Consider the following 20,124-nt stretch of genomic DNA (forward strand, 5'->3'; position numbering starts at 1 on the left):
AACAGAACTTGTGGCCTCTCATCTGCAGGTGACACAGGGATTTGCATCTGCTTGCAGTCACCCATGGAGACACCACTGGTGTCCTCCAAGCAAGACACGTGTCTGATGGCACCAGCAGTTCCCCACTGAAGATTCATGATCTCAAGGCTCTGAAATACACTGAAATGCTCATGTCAGCAGCCTAGGCTGGGGGGTACAACCTTCTACTCGTTTTGCCTCAATTAATGGCGTTGCATTTGGGAAAGCATAGAAGTGATGACTACCTGCGGTGGTCAGCACTGCATGCGGTGGAGATACCTATCACATCTAGGTGGACGTGAGATTTTAGGAGCCCACCTTCTCTGTTGGTGAAGGTTATGCTCTATGCAGCACCCCAGCTGTTGGAGTAGGAGGGCAGGAGAGCAGGGCAGAGGCTGATGGGCGGGAAGGAGATGGAAAACTCGGTGCCATTACACTAAAACCTGTTGGCAGCAAACACAGAATCTGCTGCAGGTGTAGGCAGCTTTACACCTGCGACCTCCTGGCAGAAGCTTGGTCTTCAGAAATCACCTGTGTGGGTGGGTGTACCTGGGACCTGGTGTTCGGATGTGCTGTGAGCCACCAGCACCTTCTCTGCGAACCACCAGGACCTTCTCTGTGAACCCCGAGTGTCGTGGATGGGCACCACAGGTAAGCATGGACCAACCCTCCCAGAAACAGCTTTGGTCCCATGATGGAGGCATCACCCCAAGGAACTGGGCTCAAGTGTCCCTCCCTCCTGAGGTGGGGTGGGGAAAGCTTTGCCAGAGCACCAGAGGATTTGGTCCCTCGCTTACAGAGGTTGCAGTGCCCCAAGATGGAACTATGTAAAAAGGACTGTATACATGTAAAAGGAGATGAAAAACGAGGCTTTGAACTCCATGTACTCCCCGGCCATGTCCCCCCACCTCGGCTGGGATACGTGCGTAGTGTGTCCCCTGTGATGGCTTGGGAACGCGGAGCAGCTAATGCAAGAGACGATCTCTTTTCATATTCACTTGCTATTTTTTCCTGAAGAAAATAAATTTTTTAAGTTAAGTTTTTCACTGTGTCTGTCCTAGAGCATGGACAAGAAAGGTTATTTATAAATAATGTAGAACTGTGTCCCCTGTTGAGGGGAAGGAAAGTACAGGAAGCCTCGTAAAGAGAAACACAGCAGCACCCTTGATGGATGGGGATGAGCCAAGGGAGATGGGCATCCTACCAGGCCACCAAAGCCCTTCTCCTGCCCATGAGGAGAGCTGCCCGTGGGCCTCTGGCCAGGCAGGGTTGGAGGCACAAGCCAGCCCTGACAGCAGCTCCAGAGGCTTGTCGGGGTGATGAAAAATGCAGCAAAGGCAGCTGGATCAAAGCAGCATCTGAACACAGACACACTTAATTGGGCTGTGCTCTGGAAACTACCGGAAGATGAGTCCCAAAGAGAAAGGTGCCATCTTCTGCCCAGCTTTTTAATCAACTCAGCCAATTTTTTGGTGCACGACAGAGGGCTGACATAGCTGCTGCCCAGCCAGCGCGGTGCAACACCCCCGTGTCCTCATGGCATGCACGTGCTGCCTGCCTGCTCGCTCCCACCCCTGCATCAAATTGCTGCAGAGGTCGCATGGAGTACGGGCTTCGGAAGGACCACGGGCAAACAGAGGGAGATGGAAAATTAGGAAGCACGGAGTGCTGCTCTTCGGGAACGTCACCTGCCCTGGGATGTGAAGCTGAAATGCGACACGTATTTGAGACCCAGCACCAGCAGTTTCATTGATGGAAACCATTGTTCAGTGAATTATATACTGAGTATTATGCTAGCCTTCATGAAGTTACTCAGAAAATAAACAGGGAACTCCTGAATAATTTGTCAAAGGCAGCAACAACTCATCAGAGGAGACTTTGGTCAGTGAGAAGATGTCAGTGCTTCCTTGCTGCACATGTTTAATGCTTGGGAGCGGGTGCAGAAGGCCTGGCAGGGCCTTCCTGAGATACCTGCGCTTTTCCATCTCGCTCCCCATGCAGGCTCAGCTCTCCTCAATCCTCCATCGCACACACCGTATCCTCCTTTCTGCCAGGGCACCACAGCTTGGTGGGTTTTAGGTCCCGAGCGAAGCATCTTCCAGGAATTTTTGGACCGTGGGATGGCTGCGTAGGGTTGTTGGTTTCCGTACAGATAAACACTGGAGCATTGGTGGTGGTTTGGATATTGTAATGATGCACGATGCTCTGCAACAGAAGACATGCATTGCACTCTGCTTACTTTTATGTTAACAACTTCTTGATATCTCTGCCTGACACAGCATCTGGTACCAGGGCATTTAATTTCCCTGAGTTGTCCTTCATGGATATATCACAACGTTATTATTCCTTTAAGAAAGACTAAAATGTGTTTGTCTCCTAACAGCTGCTGATTTCCTCAGCACGTGGTTTCTCATGCACAGTTGACTTTGTGGCCTTGTGTCATATAGCATTGGGAAAAATCCAGCTTTTTTAAAAGTTTTTTGTTTGTTTGGGTTTTTTTTCTCCATTTAAGTGGTAGGGTTTTCAGTGAAAAGGTCTGTTTGGGAGGCAGATGCTCATCCCCTGCCTACTCTTCTTATGGCTCTGTCCCAAGAACCATGTTGTGAGCCACGTTGCAGCAATCACAGCATCACTGGACAGCCGAGCGCACAGGGACCTCTGCAGACAGTCCAGCCCAAGCAGGGTCGCATGCAGCAGGCTGCCCAGAAAATCAGGATATAAAAATAAACACCGAAAGTCAGGGAGTCCTGAGGCACCGCTGGAGCAGGGCTGACTGCAGCAAAGTCACCCTCATCATCCTCCTCCCTATCGCGGGCAGCGTAAAGGCCGTCTGCTGTTAAACCGTCGTTCGGAAAGCAGAGGATGCGCGTCGTGCTGGGCTTGCTGCCTTTCAGCTGCTTCACACCGAATCTGCAACTCTGAGCTGCAACCTGAATCCCGAACAAGCGTGAGCTCCTCATGGGTGCTGGGATTACAGGAGGGTGTGTGGTCTGTCGGCAGGCGTTAGCGGTCCCGGGGACAGACGGACACTCTGCAGCCTTCAAGTATTTCAGTGCTTCGGGGCCGGCTTTGTGATAAATTTAACTTCTCACGGGGAAACTGTAGTTTGGGGGGAAGAAGGTCTGCTTTGTAGGGGCACGTTAAATCCACCGTGGGCACGTGTGCACCCCGCCAGCCGGTGTGCTAAATTATGTATCCGGCAGCAAACTTTAATGGAAATTTTGAAGTCTTTTATTGCTTGGCTTTCTGCTTGAAGAGAAATTCATCAAACGGGGACTGGGAGGAGAGCAGATCACAGTGCAACTTCTCAAAACCAGGTCTTCTTTAAAGGCATCACTTGCTCCGACTCTTCTCTTTACACAGGCCACGGCTGGCAGTCTCCAGCCAGGATCCGCATTTTCCGACGGTCGCCCATGGGACTCCTCCCTGCGAGGTAGCAGACCCGTCCCCTGCTCGGCTGGCCACGAAGGCCCCCGGTGACTCCCGGGCGTGGAGTGCTGGCTCCCATGTCCCGTGCCACCCTCGGGCTGGAGATGGCGATGGCGATGGCTCTCACCCCACACCGATTTCTCAGGAAATAACGTGGTTTTGACAAAGAGGCCACCCCTGCATCCCCCTGCCATGTCCTCAGCCTGTTCCCTTCTCTCAAATTACAAACTCCTTTGTAACGAAGCGGAAGGGGTTAAGAGCGCTGATGAATTAGGGTCGTCCCATCTGACTTTTGCAGCCCATAAGTTGAACTCGGGGACTTTTTAGATGCCAAAGAAAACCCTGTCTGGTTTGCAAAAAAAAAGGAGATGGAAGAATCTGACAGGTGAATTATTTGCTCATCCCTTCATTCTTCTTCACCCCTTTACCTGCACTAAACTGGCTCAGTATACCATATTTAATAGTTTAGTAACCTAATACAAGTCATATATTGCTCTTTCAGAACAGGAAAGCGATTACATTTAGCTGGCGCATAGCCTTGCACATATGGTGCCTGAAGTTACCTAATTATGGTCGCAAATCTGAATACCTCAATTTAACTGAGTGCCAGAAATCCTGCTGCTAAAAATGAAAAGAGATCGAGGTGTTATTCACTTCCAAAGAGCCATTAAGATCGGCTGAGCTGCATCATTTTATAGCACCGAGGCTGTGGCTGTTTCTCTATAGGATGCTATACGTGGTAGGGAAAGCATCTGCTGTTCTACTTCTGTGCGTGATTATTTTGATATGAAAGAGCACGGAATATGGGCAAATCTATCATTCCTTTTGATAACTTTAACGTATGACTTTTATTTTTAATACCTGGGCTTCTCCAGCTGCATCTTACAATTTTTATTACCATGAGCTGTACTTTTTCCCCCATTTTCTCTAGCAGACCTATCAATTCTAAGCTGCTTTATTCCTCTGCAAAGTCTTGGTTAATTGAAAATGTCATTTATTGTATTTGATGATATTTTCCCTCCTAGTCTAGCTCTGGCTGTGATAGTGATTGTTGTGAGAAGAGACTTTATCCTAAATCTAGTCATAAAGACACAGTGCAAAAGTCTGAGCTGCCATAAATCAATAAGGGATTCAGGAGAGCTACTTCAGCTAACAAGGATTTAAACCCCAGTTCTCATGTATCTAATACTTTGTAGGAAAAGTACAGACATTTTTCCAATTTCTCTTAGTCTTGTTTCTAGTTTCATATATTCTACACCTCTACCAGTGCTGCTCTTGGCTTCTTACAGAGATATTGAGACCCGTGAAATTAAAGAAGTCGGATGAAACAGCACATGCTCTGCTTGCAGCAGCTGCACTAAAGCAGCGAGCGCTGTGGATCCGCACTCAGAGGTATCGGAGGTGCCTGGAAACAGCCCGGGAGAGGGTTCAGCCCCACTGCGGTCAGCAGGGAGGAACCGGACCCGGAGCAGGCAACAGACACCGGGCTTAGGTCGGGATGAAGTCCCTGGAGATGTTTGCTCCTGTGCTGCAGAGGGAAGTCTGTTAGGTGTTTGGCTCCTAGATGGTTAAAGTTTTGGGGAGGTGAGGCCCTTCTCAGCTTCCTAAAAAAATCCAAACAGAAGTCAAAGATAAAAAAAACCCCTTCAGATTTTTCAATTTACCGGGTAAGTTTAGGAAAATGAGTCGAACATTGGGAAGCACCAGCGCAGTGGGAGCAGCCTGTAGCAATGGGGGAAGCAATTGCGGAGCTGCCTGGGTCAGTTATCCAGGCTGTTATGATTAAGAATTAAAATCTGATCCTCTTGGAAAGCCTGCTGTGGGGGATCATATGGAGAAACTGTTTGTAGGGACAATTGCGGCTTACTTTCTCCAAGATCTGAAAACCCTAAAATTGCTGTTTCCAGTGCTGCGCTGGGAAGATGCGGGAGTTACCGGGAAGTGTAAGACTCTCTCTGCTATTCCAGGCTTTTAGGCAATGTTCAGCTTAATCAGTAGCGGAAAATTAAGGCAGAAGAAAACGTGCAATTGAATTTGAGCGAGGACCCGTGAACCACTCTTTCCTGGAAGAACAATGACCCCTCTCATCATCATCGAAAGAAAAGTACCCGCGGTATCATTTTTATTCTCTGGCTGCAGACATAACTCACTCTCCATCTTGTGCAAACCTCCTTCCTAATCATCGTGATAGAGGTTGACAAGGCACAGGATTATCCTCAAATGCGTGCTTTTTCTTACATTCATCTGACTGCCCTTCACCATCTGACTAGCAAAGAATGGGTGTAGAAAAGAAAAATGAATAGGGAGGGGAAATGACCGGGGAGACCAGCTCTGCAGTGGAAATCGTTATTCCACTTCGGTTGTGGAATGGGAATCCTTCAAGTCTCAGCACTTTTTGGTGCCAACCGGTGATATTTAATACTCTCTAAAATCCATCCTCAGCTGACGTCCCTTTATTAGCTGAAACTCCTCTCTACTGTCTACACTCACGAGTTTCCAAAAGAACTTCAGTGACTTAAACCCAGCCACTTCCCAGGAAATTTATGTGCTTATGGTGCCTTGAAAATGCCACCCACTGCAGAACTGGGGTTTTCCCGTTCCGAGCTGCCTGCCTCGGCGGCAGGGACTGCGGGGCCGGCTGTGGGTGGGATGCATGGCACGCTGCTGAGGCAGGAGTCTGCAGCAAGTACAGCGGTTTACGGCTTATAAAAAATGACACTATTAAATGAAGTGAGACTTTGATTTTATGGGGTATGAAATGCTGCTCACATACTGCAGCCTTCAATGGAGATGATCATTAAGCAGTTATTTGCACAAGAAGCTTGGGTGAAAACTGGATGTAAGGTTATTTCCCCCAGTCTGGGGACACGGTGCCGACATGCAGCACCCGCTCCGCTCCCCGGGAGCACCCGGCCGGCTCCGGACCCGCAAAGAGGAAACTGCTGAAAAACCAGTCGGAAACAAAGAGCTCCCACTTCTCCGTGTCGTCCTCACGGCTGCCCGGGCTCCTCCGGCAGATTTGCACCGGCTTTGGAGACGCTCTGTGATGAAGTTCAGTAGATAATATTATGAGTGACATAAGCGTTCATGCGGTGTCCGGAAACCCACCCTGCATTGCATAAACTGCTGTGCAAGCGAGACCCGATGCAGCGGGTCCTGCCCCGGGGGCTGCACGGTCAGACGGACACGGGGCAGCAAGGGACGGCGGGACGGCGTGGGGACAGGCGGTCAGGGCCGGGGGGGGTCTTGGGGTATGGGGGCAACGGAGCTTCTCTGGAATAGCTCCCAGGTATCACAGCAAAGGAGTTTCAGGAGGGGTTTTAAGGGAAGAAAATGAAGCAGCTTGGCTGCTGCCTATGGCAGGTTCTTGCTGAGCACAAAGTATTTCCTGAAGGAAATGGAAATTGTGGTTCAAGCTGTAACCCCCAGGCCCGAGCGGCGATGCCGGGCTGGGCTCAGGGCTGGGACCGGGCTGTGCGTGGGGGGAGAGCAGCCCCGGGGGGGGGTTTGTCTGCACAGCCACAGCCTGACCGCGTGTGAAGAAACATTGCAGGTATTACAAGCAGAGGACAAAATGCCGTCGTGCTCCTGTGGCACCGCGCCGAGAGCCGGGGGGGCGGGGGGGGCTCGTGCTGCTGCCTGCAGGGATGGGGACGGGGCGGCACAGGGTGATGGGGCTTGTGGAGCTCGCGCAGAAGCATGGTTAAGTAAAATGTGAATATCCGATGTTGGCAAGAGATTTGAGCCAGTGAAATACTTTCTCTTGAATATATTTTGTACCCAGGCGGCTGCTTTTCTTGTAACAAACTTTATGACGTGTTCTGACATAGCAGAGAACGACGGCTCCAGCCTGCAGAGCCTGTGTCCAAGCAAACTCCATTCCCACGGGGTCTCCCCTTGGCTCGGGCCAAGGGGCCGGGTCGGGCTGGGCACGCTGAGCCGCAGGTTTCGCAGGGCAAAGGCTGGCTTTCTCTCTGCCGGTTTTCACTCGAGTTGTTTAGAAATTCACATGGACACTTGAAATGTGCGATTAAATTCCCAAAGTGACCAGGTCGCCATAGAATCAGAGAATGGTTTGGGTTGGAAGGGACCTCAAAGATCATCTAGTCCCAACCCCCTGCCATGGGCAGGGACACCCTCCACTAGCCCAGGTTGCCCAAAGCCCCATCCAACCTGGCCTTGAACACTGCCAGGGAGCCAGGGGCAGCCACAGCTTCTCTGGGCAACCTGTGCCAGGGCCTCAGCACCCTCACAGGGAAGGATTTCTGCCTCACATCCCATCTCCATCTCCCCTCCTGCAGTTTCAGGCCGTTCCCCTTGTCCTGTCACTACACTCCCTGATAAACAGTCCCTCACCAGCTTTCCTGTAGGCCCCTGCAGGTACTGGAAGGCCACAATTAGATCTTCCCTGGAGCCGCCTTTTCTCCAGGCTGAACAACCCCAACTCTCTCAACCTGCCCTCACAGGAGAGGTGCTCCAGCCCTCCGATCAGCTTCGTGGCCTCCTCTGGGCTCGCTCCAACAGCTCCATGTCTCTCCTGTACTGGGGACCCCAGAACTGGATGCAGTACTGCAGGGGGGTCTCGCCAGAGCGGAGTAGAGGGGCAGGATCCCCTCCCTCGACCTGCTGGTCACGCCTCTCTTGATGCAGCCCAGGACACGGTTGGCTTTCTGGGCTGCAAGCACACACTGCCAGCTCATGTTGAGCTTCTCATCAATCAACACCCCCAAGTCCTTCTCCTCGGGGCTGCTTTCAATCCATTCCCTGCCCAGCCTGTAGTTGTGCTTGGGATTGCACTGACCCACACGCAGGACCTTGACGTTGGCCTTGTTGAACTCCATGTGGTTCGCACAGTCCCACCTCTCCAGCCTGTCCAGGTCCCTCTGGACGGCATCCCTTCCCTCCAGCGTGTCGACCATACCGGTGCAAAAACTTCATGTGTTGCCCAGAGAAGTATGAGGAGTCAAGAATTAGGGGAACCTGCAGGTCATAAGGAAGGACACGGTAAATAACGGCTTTTGCCTGTTGCCTTGCTCTCTGTCACGGCAATCAAGCTCACCTCTTGCTGTCCATTCAACAGCCGCTTACCGACCTCAACCATTTTCCTTGTTGAAAGGCAAAGAGAAGCAAAGGAGCAGCAAAGGCATCGCTTCCAGTCGCTGCTGCTGGGGTTGCCTCTGTCCCCGGCCCCCGCACTGCACCACCGGCGCCCGGGCAGGCACCCGGGGGCTCAGCCCCTCGGCTGCGGGCACGGCCGCATCCTGCATCCAGCCTGCTGCAGCGCCAGCTGTGCTCTCCTGGGCTCTGGGTGTTATTATCGTATTAATTCGTACGTGGTAACCTGACAGTAACATGATTCACAGAGCCAATAACAGTTTTTGATAACAATAATGCAATTGTTAAGCCTGAGTCCTTAACCGGTACGGCTCAGTGGGGAAACATTGACTTCAGATATGTTGTGCTGCTTCAGCTCCTAATAGTCAAAATACTTAATATTGATTTCTTCTTCTTTAAAAAAAAAAAAAAAAGGATTAGTCATGCCATACTGTTTCCTGGCAATTAATGTCTTTAATATATGAAAACACAGCATTACATTGTGCAGGTTTGACACTTAACTGAAGTAATTAGTGTATGCAATAATGAATCTTACATTTTTTCCCCACTGTAAGAAATAAAATAACTGTAAATAATTTGTGAAAACCTGGACATCTCACCAAGCTTTTAATGCTTTGTTCAGCATATGAGTAAATCAAGTTCTGTCCCATCCTGCTGCTCATCCCACCCGGCCAGGAGGAGCTGCTGGTGCCCAGCCCGCATGCGGAGCTCCCCGGCTGCCGGTGCGCTGAGCTGCCCGAGCGCATCCCCGCGATGGTTTGCTCTGCGCAGGTGCCACCGGACGGCCCGGAACCGTGCATTTTTCCAGTCCCTGGGAACAGAGACGAGGTTATTTCCTTGCAACGGCTCCCAGGGGTAGGGCTGTAGGGCTCCTAGCCGGCGGATCGGCAAAAGGCACTGCCGAAAGTCGCGCCATGTCCTCGACGCGGGCACGGCCGGCACGAGGGGCATGTCCCCAGCGGCTGAGTCCCGGTGGCCGTGGGTCCTGTGCCTCTGCAGCGGGAGCAGGGCACACCGGGCACCCGGCGTCTGGCCCAAACGAGCCTGTCCCAGCCCCACGGCACAGACCCCCTCGCTCACAGTCCCTCTCCCAGAGCAGATGCCAGCTGGGCTTCAGTGCCAGGAAGACGTGGTTTAAATAGGATGGAAGCACTCGGTGCGTCTTTTGTTCGTTTAATCTGCCGTTCTCCTTGTGAGAAAATCGGGGGGTGTCGCATCCAATGTGAATGCAGGTAATGATGAATTCACATCGAAGAGCCCCTAACAGTAAATAGGTACGAGAACTGCAAAAGCTGGATGAAAATGCTTGGCACCTTCGAATGCCTGTAAAAGCACACACACAATTCCAGTACGAGGAAGGACGCTGCCAGAAGGAATTGCCGCTCCAGCAGTGGTGCGATGCTGGGGAGCTCTTCAAGCATCTCTCTGTGGGAAACGGCTTCAAAGTCCCCATCCAGGACAGATGCTCTGCTCACGGTTCATCCTCAATGCCAGAGTTCACGCGTTTTCATTTCGAAGCAGTTTTTTTACAGCAGTTCATGAAGCATTAAAATAGTATTTGTAACAGGCAGAAAGTTTTAGTGTCAGGAGAAATGCTGGTGTGACTGTATTTCAGAAAAGTGATACAACTGTGTGGAATTTTTAAGCGGGCGCTGGGACAGCGGCAGCAGCGTGGGCATGACGCGGGGAGCCCGCCGGGGTGGAAGCTGTGTGATGCTGGTAAGCAGATCCCCGTCCGCGGGCAGTGAGTGGTCCCAGGTACGTAGGTAGCTCACACACATGCTGTTAAGGATTTTCCTCCTTCTCACAGCAAATCCCTTCTTCAGCGACCAGAGTAATTATAAAGATTTTGTTTAAAATGTCACTTTTGGTCTGTCGGGTTGGGCTTTGGCTATTCAGATACTACCTGAATGCTCCTGGTTTATTTAGCCATCGCTGTTAGCCATTAAATGCCCTTGATTGCAATGTTGCATAGGGAAGGAAAGGTCACCGAGGCGCCAGCGCTCGACCAGAGCTGTGCTGACACCGGGGCTCACGTCCCTCTTCTCCTCCCCAACCCCGGGGGGCTGCAAAAGAAAGTTCAGTTCACTCAGGCGCAGGCACCGGTGCCTTTCCGTCTCCAGCTCTTGTCTTCTGATGATTTTTCCCTTTCGTCCTTATTTTTCTTATTCAATGGCACCGTCTGAAGGATGGAAATTTAGACTGATTTCCTACATGGAAACAAGTGAGCTGAAAAAGCTGCTTTTTCCTTGCCCGTTCTGCAACTGCAGCGAGAAAATGCCACGTGCCCTCTCCTGAATAGCAAAGGGGATGGCACAGCGTGGGTTGGGTGGTGGGTGCTGAGGGTGGTCCTGCATTGGGTGCTGAGGGTGGCGCTGCCCTCGCCATCGCCCGCGTCGGACGGGGACTGTGGCAGCCCCCGTGCTGCGGCAGCAGGCTCCAGGTTTTGGAGCACGCAGCCCTGGGGGAGAGCGGAGCTGCTCCCCAGCCAGCGCTCACCCCTGGAGGCCCCAGCAACAAAATCATCGCACAGGGTTTTTGGGGTTTTTTTTTCCCAAGTGCACGCACGTGATTTGACGGGGTTTCCGATCGCAAATGACCAGCTCTCGTTTTTAAGGTCCTGCGAGCCGAGCTGCCGTCGGGAGCGGGTGTCTGAGCGAACGCCCCGGCGGGGCAGGGCAGAGGGTGGGTGCCAGTGCCGTGCCGGGGACCCCTGGGCAGAGGTGGGAGGGGGGCAGCGACGCCCCGGACCACCGGCATGTCGGGCTTCCCTCCATCTCAGCCCAACACAAACATCTGCCGACGGCGAGTAATCCCCGGCATGTTGGGAAAGTTAAGCCCCTAAGTACCGAATCAGTGCTTACACTGAGGTAGCCCTGCTGAGATCAGTGAAGATAATTTTGGTCCCCACGATTAAAACTGAGAGCAGAATTTATCCTCAGGAAACACATCTCCAACCACGTCCCATCGGAGGCGAAGCGTCACTGCCACTGCCTTTGGATGCAGCACGCTGCTCCTCGGGGGCAGAGGCTGCCCGCAGCCACCCTGCCACGGTCCAGGGTGGCCCTGGGCTCGCTGAGCTGCTCCCAGAGGCGGTTCTGAAACAAATACCTTGAGCAAATAACCACAAGCTAATGAGGCGAGTAATCTTAAGGAGAAAAAAAAAAATCGTTTTTCATTCTGAAGGTAGTTTGGGGTCTACATGGGAAAGTGCCGGAAAGGTGCAGCCTGAGCGCGGCTCACCTCCTGCCGAACCTTCTTCTGGCCAGAGATGCCCACCCGTCCCGTCTCCTTACAGCAGGAATGGAAAGGGCGGCTGGAAAAACCAGACCAAACAGCGATGAAAAACACTCGGCTGAATCCGTGAAACTCCTGGCAGCGATGGACTTCTCGTCTGCATCTCGCGATGTGATTCCTCTCCCTGCCCTACCGCTGGTCACTGGGTTTAACTGGGTCCGTGTCCTCCTGCCCCTGCACGCTCCGCCTGCATCCCGGTGAGCTCATCCTGGGAAACTGGGATTCTCGCTCTTCTCCTCAACCCGTAACTTTAGTGCAGATCGTAAAATTCCTGCAGCAACTCCAGCACCAAGCTGGAGTCACCTCCCTGCTCCTACCTGCCGTCACCTACGAGGGTTCCCACCCCGGATGATGAGGTGGGGCTGCCAGGACGCACGGATGGTGGGTGCACAGAGGTGGCTGCTCAGGGCTGCCCTTTGCTTTCAAACCTGAGGACCATGGATGTTTCTCCAGCTCTTGCCCCCCCATGGTCACACCACTATATGGTAATGTCATCCCACTTTTTTTTTTCATTTTTTTTTTAAAGATGTTAAAACATGGGGAAAGGCTTGAAAAATCTGACCTGCAAACCAAGAGTGTTCAAAGCCAGAGTGAAAATAAACAGCTCCTGATGGTTGCTGCTATTGTTCCCGGGGATAATGGAGAGAGGCAGCGCGGGCTGCGGAGGGAGGGCTCTGATTCATAATTTGTCAACCCACAATGTTTACAGTACTTAGGCTGGGAAAAATACCTGTTCACAGAAACCGTCCTCAATAGGCTTTGCTTTCTACTTACTGACATTGCTTAGTAACAGCTCTATTTTTAAATGCTAAGAGGGTATTAGACCAAAAAAAATGAAAGTTTACTCAATCTCATATCTAACAGGCGTTAAACTCAACAGGGATGCGGCCGTTGGCCTCGGGGGAGCTGGCCTGAGCACGGGCGGGCTGCGGACACGCTCAGCCCTGCGCTGGCGGGCCGGGGGCTGGCGGGGCCGAGAGCTGCCCCCACCGACCTTCAACTCTTCCAGTGGAACTAAAAAAAAAAAAAATCAATAAAATCTGTGCACTCCTCAGTGTCGTCAGCTCCTGGTGATCCAAATCTCCTGAAATACCCTCCCGAGCATCTGATTTGGGAAACGGCTTCTGCAAGCCCCATTGAGTGGGGAGGGCAGCCTGTCCGTCCCGCTGCCCCGGCCGCCCCGCGCTGCCCCACCGCAGCGCCGGGATGTCCCGGCCACGTCCTGCCCGCTTGCTCTTCCCTCATTAAAACCACTGAGGGAAATGGGATGAGTTGTTTTGGACTAACCCCTGCGCCCGATCCACTGAAGCTCGTGGAGGGTTAATTCACTTCACTAGGATTTGCAGCCGACAGCGTATTTCCCTGCACCCAGGTCTAACGATCAGCTTTTATTAGTGCTTTTCCTTTCCTGAAGATACAGCAGCTAAACCCACTGAAATCCCGCGGGGACGTAAAAGTGCTCGGCCAAGGGAGAGCCCAGTGCCGGTGAAGAGTTGGTATTTCTGCTAACAGGTTGGCCCTAAAGACTCGTCCCACCATCACCTCTCGTTGTGTTTTTTAATATGTTTATATAAAGAATACGGTATTAAATATGTGCAAAAAATCAATTGTTTTGTGGTTGATTAAATTCCAAAACAAGGGTTTTGGTAACTGCAAAGCCATTTACTGTGTATACATTTGATTGCCACGAATATCATTCCTGCTGCAAAACGATCATAATAAGAAAGTAATAAACCAGAACAGAAATGGCTGCTTTATTTTGTGCGATATCCCAGTGACGCTGTTTTGGGAGCCCTGCCAGGCTGCAGCTGCCTTCTGCCGCCGGCTCCTCTCCTCCGTCCCGCCGGGCGCCCTGCAAGTGCTGCGACGGGAAACCTGTGCGCAGCGACTGCCCAAAAGCCAGCCCCAGGTAGAAAAGCAGGGTGAGTTACCAAACACCCAGAATCCCAGCGACGGTTTAGAGCACGTTCGACAGCTGTGAATAAGAAGAGGATGTCAGGAAAATACGTGTTTTTCTAAAAAACGATGGAAGGTGTGTTATGAACAGGGTCCTGAGGGTGAAAATTCCAGTTTCCTGGGATGTTTAAAGCCAGAGTGATCATAACAGCGAACCCCGATGGAGGAGTAACACCGGATCGCCTGGGCGATGGTGTGCGTTGCTCATGCCTAGGAAGAAATATTTGCTCTTGCACATATTCTGCAACTTGTGGGGGTCTTACCCCCAAGTCCTCCTTTGCGGCATTTCTTTCAGTGCAGCAGTTATGAGGTCCTCTCACACACACGTGCACACGTGGTGTTTGCACACCAGCACGCGGCTGTGCGTCGCCGGGTACTCGCTCGTGAGCGGCACGAACCCCCCGTCACCCCGAGCAGAGCGTGCCGCAGGCGCCGCAAGCCAGCCGTGCTCCCGCCGACGGGGCGACGCGGCTCCGCGCCGCATCCTCCGGACGGCTGGCACCGTCTCCCCTCCTATTGCCACGTCCGTCCATATCTGGCGCTGGATTATTATTTATCGCTAATTTTATCTTGTCCATTGGGATCCGCAGCGCTTTGGGGCTGGAAGCCCGTCCGTGGCAGGGGCAGCTGCCGCCGGGGGTCTCGGCGCGGGCGTCTGCCGGCAGCTCTCCCTCCCGAGCACCTCGCCTACGCGGCGTATATTTTTATTTAGAGGTAGAAAGAATTCAAGTGTCTTAAAGGTCAGAAGGATATGAAACAGGGCATAAACACAGACTGTTTCTGCGAAAATATAATGGAGCACATGGTGAGCATTTGTTACTGCTGCAGTATCTGCAATGTATTTTTGACACACGCTTGCTGCAGAGTGCAGCCCACTGCAGCAAAGGAGGGAAGTCGAATTTTCTTCCCTCTGTGCTCGGCGGAAAGCGCCGTGTGTGTGCTTTGATGAGAGGTACAGCAAAAATGTAATAGCCAACAACTTTGCCAGCACTGACAGAAAACACTAGTGGGAAGCCTCTGCATCAAAGCAAGTCTAATTTCCCCGTGTTAGCAGCGGAGTTAGGTGTGACCTTCATCTGCTCTTCATACAGGCGGCTCTGACAGGGAGAGTCATGCATGAGTTGTGGCAAATTTAGATGAAATTATGGATTTGAGAGACAGCTGTAATTAGGTTTGAAGCAGACATTTAAACACTTTTTGCTGGATCGACCTAGGGAGCTCAGCCTTCGCCAGGGTAGAATTTAAATAGTAGAGAAGGCTTTTGTGCACCCCCCGAACCACAGAGCTTGGGAGGCAGATACGCGGTCCGGGGGAAAACAAACCGGAATCCCTCCGTGCTGCTTCTGAGCACAGCCCTCACCCCGGGGCCAGCACCGACCGTCCCAGCAGCCCCTGAGCGTCCCCCGCAATGGTCACAATTAAAAAAATGTCGCCTGAAAGCGATTGCGATGCCAGGAAACGACTAAGTGCCTGGGCCCACCGCGGCACGGATCTGGCCTGGCAGCCTGAGCGGGGCTTTGCCCCGGCCCCGTTGCAGCGGCGTCTGTGGCCCCTTCTGCCGGGGTGGACGCAGCCCTGGTACCCCCGGAGCCCCCCGAGATCCCCGAGCCCCCCGGGACGGCCGCAGGCTCCTGCGGGGAGAGTCCCACAGCAGGAGATGCAGGATTATCCCAACTCCTCTCCGGGCTTCGCTTGTCTTTCTGACGAGCAAAGCCACGTGCAGTTCGGTGTTTATTGTTGACACCCGCTGTGCCTCCTGCCCGGGGCAGGAACCGACGGGACCCTCCCAAGGAATATCGAGTGGGACGGAGGTTCAGCCGCTCGCCGTGAAAAGAACCTGGGAAGTGACCCGGGGCGCGGGGGAGCAGTTAATTCTGGGGGGAGCAGTTAATTCTGGGGGGAGCGGCGTTGGCTGCACCAGCCAGGTCTCCCCGCGGTGTCCTGGCTGCAGCCCCTGGGTGGCAAAAGCCTTGGAGAGGGCGGTGGGATGAATCCAGGAGCGCGACCCTCCAGGGACCCACAGAGGGGTTTTAACTCCCCCGGCAGGAAAGATGGGCAGCTTAAGATGACCAGTCATTATATTTTATAACAAGTTTCTAAAGTGCTTCCAGATAATATAGATTAAATAATTCCACTATTAAGGAGAAGAAATGAGTTGTTCCATTTTGAAAAAGGGTTATAACTTTTGACGTTACAGCCTGCTGATGTCATAAACTTAAGAAAAGTTAACTATTTCCCTTACCTGATCCAATGTAATTTCAGTTTTCTGACCTACCACCGGCTGCAGGGATGCAAATATCCAGAGCTATTCCAGCGAGCTCCCTAGCCCCTCAGCACCCATCGTCCCTCGTTCCTTCTCTCCGCTCGCAACCCATTTTTAACATCAACCCTTGCCAAAGTTACATCGCCTAACTCACGAGGTCACCATACCCGCAGCCTGCCGTCAGACTGCGAGAGATGAAAGCCCAAAGCGCTGACACAGTTCCTGGTGTCCTGACGCAAGGGCTTTTCCAGTATCTCATTCAAAATGCTAAAACCCAACCGAGGCTGGGACCGAGTCTGGTAGCAGGTTGGTTTTCTGGGTTTCCATTAAGATTTTTTTCTCCCTTTCAATCATAGTTTTTCACACCTTTACGCAGACGCCTAAATTCTGCGACAATCAGGAGGGCGCAAAGGCCAGCTCAGGTGAGGACTGTTCCTCTGACCTGCTCCTTCTCTGACTGTCCCCTGTGCCACGGCCCCATCACTCTGCCCGCCGGCTTCTTCCACAGACAGAGAGCTCTCAGAGCCTTTTTCTTCAGAACCCCCAAAAACGGGTAAGTGCCTGCTGCCTCCCAGCCGCACACGTCTGCCGTCCCTTTCACGGGAAGGCCAGGAGCGGCGGTGGCAGCGGCGGTGGTGGTGACAGTGGTGGTGACAGTGGCAGAGCAGCGATGTGTCGACTCTCGACCCAAGCAGGGATGCTCCCACCCATCCCATCCCATCCCATCCCATCCCTCCCCTCCCAGCTCCGCTCTTTCCCCCAAGAAGAAGGTCCGTCATTGATAGTTCACGTTGTTTCCAAAGTTACTGACGTGTTTTGCCAGACACTGCGCTGACAGGTCCCTTTTACATGCCCAACCTGGAACCACCGTTGCCACCTCTCAGCACCCAACTGGACCTTTAGCTACCATCTGCCATGGCCTACTTAGAAGGTGACCTAAAAATCAGCATCCATCTCTACCACCACAGCCCATGACTCATCCGCTCTTCTCAATCTTGAAATTAAAGCCTCCAGACATGGAGATTGTCGTTGTCTGGGATTATATAAAGAAACACTTGAGAGAACTTGGTACAACCGGAAGGAAAAGAAATATATTGGACTTTGACAGGGAAAATTTTGAAGGCTGTGTAGCACCACCATTTACTGAATTTAAGGAATTGTGTCCTTAATAACCGTTGCTCCTCTATATATGAGAAACTTTTTAAAAATGAGAAGAAAAAATACCTTTATTTCAGGGTTATCAGTCTTAAGGATGTGCTCTGATTTACCAGTCCATCTTCCCAGCTGGTGTGACTCCACCAGCCACCAGTGAGCCCAAACCCACAGAACCCCCTGACGGAACGCATCCAGCTGTCCTATAAAATTCACTGAAGGAATTTCATTATTTTAAAACTTTCCTTATCCAGGACTACAAATTAATAGAAATCAGAACGGAGGGGGGTTATTTCTATGTGTGTATCCGTGCAAATACATGTAAGTACCCATGGTGAAGCCCAGGCTACGGACTTGTTCAACTGATCCACTTTAGCTTTGCATTAAGCAGCGTTGAGGGATGTGCCTGGGCTCCACATTTTTTTCAGAAAGCGAGTATTTTGGGCTGCTCTTTATTTGCCTTGGTTTTCATGTCTCCACTGGAGTCAGTGGAACTGAAACCACTATGAAACTCGTGTACGACTATGGGGATCAGAGGTTTCAGTTCACCAGTGATTCAGGATCCCTGATGGTCTTCGTACGGCGTTCAGCCGCTTCGATGTTATCCGCAGAGGAGCAACAACACACACGCACCGATAACGGGTGAACAACAGCGTGAGGCTCCTCTCCCCCACCCCTGCGTACCCCTGCAGCGGGGTGCCGCAGCCCAGCCGGACCAGGTGCTGCTTCACGAGCGATTGCCGGGTTCCGACGGTTCCACCGGGCAGTGCAGCGGCTGCCGGCACGCAGCAACGCTTTGCAAAAATACAAGCCTACAGTAAATCTGCTCTTGCTTGGACACGGCTACCTACAGTGGCTCGTTGTGCCAGCGACAGCAATGCAGGGAGGCACGGGGAGCATCTCCCGCCGTCTTGTGAAGCAAACCGTGCCGCGAGCCATCCCCAGGCATTTGAAAGCGGCTGCATTGCTTTCCTCTCTGAGGAGCACAGAGGGAAAGGCGCCGGGCTGGCTGGCGTGCAGGTGCTGCTGCCATTCCCACCCTGTCGCTCCCTCCTGCTCCTGGCCCATCTCGCTGTGGGGAGGGACGCGCAGGTCCCACGCCGCAGCCCCAGGCTTCCGAACAGAGCTGCTCCCCCGCGCTCCGCAGGCAGGGGAGGGCTGGGTGCCCACTCCCACTGCACACCCGGGGTCCCGCGCTGGCTGCCACCTCCGCAGCATCTCTCCCGAGCGGTCCCACCGCTACATCGACAAAACCAACCCGGCAGCCCATTTCAGTGACTAGTCACAGACCAGGTTGAAGCCAGAAGACAAAACCCTCTGTGCTCCCCATTGCACCATTGCCAAGGCCACGCGCGCAGGAGGCGCAGGCAGATCTCCAACACGTGCTGCCAAAAAGACAGGAATTTAGGGGGGGGGTGTCTGTAAGGGGACAGGCTGGCGACACAGGCGGAAAGCTCAGGAAGGTTAAGCAGGAAACAAAGCCCCAGGCTGGAGCTGAATCCCCCTCCCACACCAGCCCTGGCCATCCTCTTCCCAGGCCACGGCTTTTGGGGTTTTTGCCCCCCAGAGAAGGTTCCCACCTACCCCTGTCTTTCTGCAGCTCCCCCATGGCAGAGCCCTGTGTGTCTCCCACTCCACACGTGTCTCTCCTGGGGAGAAAGATCTGTCTGTATTTTGTAGGTGAGGACTAGACTCTTCCAGGGTTTTTCCAGTTGCAAATCTTTTTGCCCTGCAAAATCTTGGGAATGTTTATCAGGAAGGGAGAACTCCTCCTCACTATAACAAAAACCCCCATATCTTGTGCTACAGTGGATCTCCTGGGAGACAAATTTCCATCCCCTGCTGACCAGAAGCTGTCCCTGCTGTACCCATCGCTCCTGTGCAGACGGCAGTTTGCCTTCTCCAGTGTGCACAGCGCCCGATGCACGCCTGCGTTCGGCCGGCGTCGGTTTTGTGCGCAACTGGTTATAACAGCAAAGGCTTCTTCTCTTCTTTGATGTGTTTCTACTGAAAGAATATTTTATTTCACGGTCATTCGCTGCTGGAGGCGGGTAACCCAAGGGTGCTGCGGGCAGGACTCAGGCCGATGCCGTGCCAGCAGCTGTGGGTGCTCTCTGGCTGGCTGCGGTGGACAGGAAGATGCTACCATTGAAGACCCCTCCCCATTTCACTGCTGATAGCCAGCTAGGGAATACCCACTTCAAGCAGGTGGAGAAAAACTTGTCAGGGCCAAAGTCCAGTTCCCACTCTGGAGATGGCGAGAACGGGAGAATCTGGGAGCTGCCGGGCTGGCCCGTCCCCAGAGCGGGCGTTCCTGCATCAGCAATGGGGAGAGGTTACCTGCACCGAGGGATTAGCCACGGGGAGCAGGGATGGAGCACTCACTGCTGGTGTAAACCCTCCTGTGATCCTCTTCCAGCTCCTACCAAACGCTTTCCCTTGCTGGTGCTGGCCAGATCCCGCGGTGCCGGAAGAGCAAGGTGATGACCTTACACAGCAGAGAGCAGGCTGGCTGTAAAGCCACCCTGTCATCGAGGAAATCAGTGCCGTCATCGTCACGGCTCGCCCAGGAGCCGTGCTCTGTGGCGGCTGCCCCAACGAGCACAGCTCTGCACGGGGAGAGGCAGAGGTGGCCAGCAAAGGGGACGCGCCAGGGGCCATGGCTGCTGCCGGGAGTTCTGCTGCATTTGGAAACAAAGAGTGAAAAACAAACCAGCCGGGCAGCACCTGCGCTTGCCAGCTGCCACAACTGCTCTGCAGAACACCGGGAGAAGCTGCAGAAAACCCAACAACCGACAGGTCCTCAGCACCACTCCCAGGCAGCAGACGAATACGACGGCAGGTTGGCTCAGGGGAGCGGAGGCCTGACACCCACGCGCCCGTCCCTTTCTCTC

Source organism: Grus americana, chromosome 8 (genome assembly GCF_028858705.1).
Source record: "Grus americana isolate bGruAme1 chromosome 8, bGruAme1.mat, whole genome shotgun sequence".
NCBI classification, from domain to species: domain Eukaryota; kingdom Metazoa; phylum Chordata; class Aves; order Gruiformes; family Gruidae; genus Grus; species Grus americana.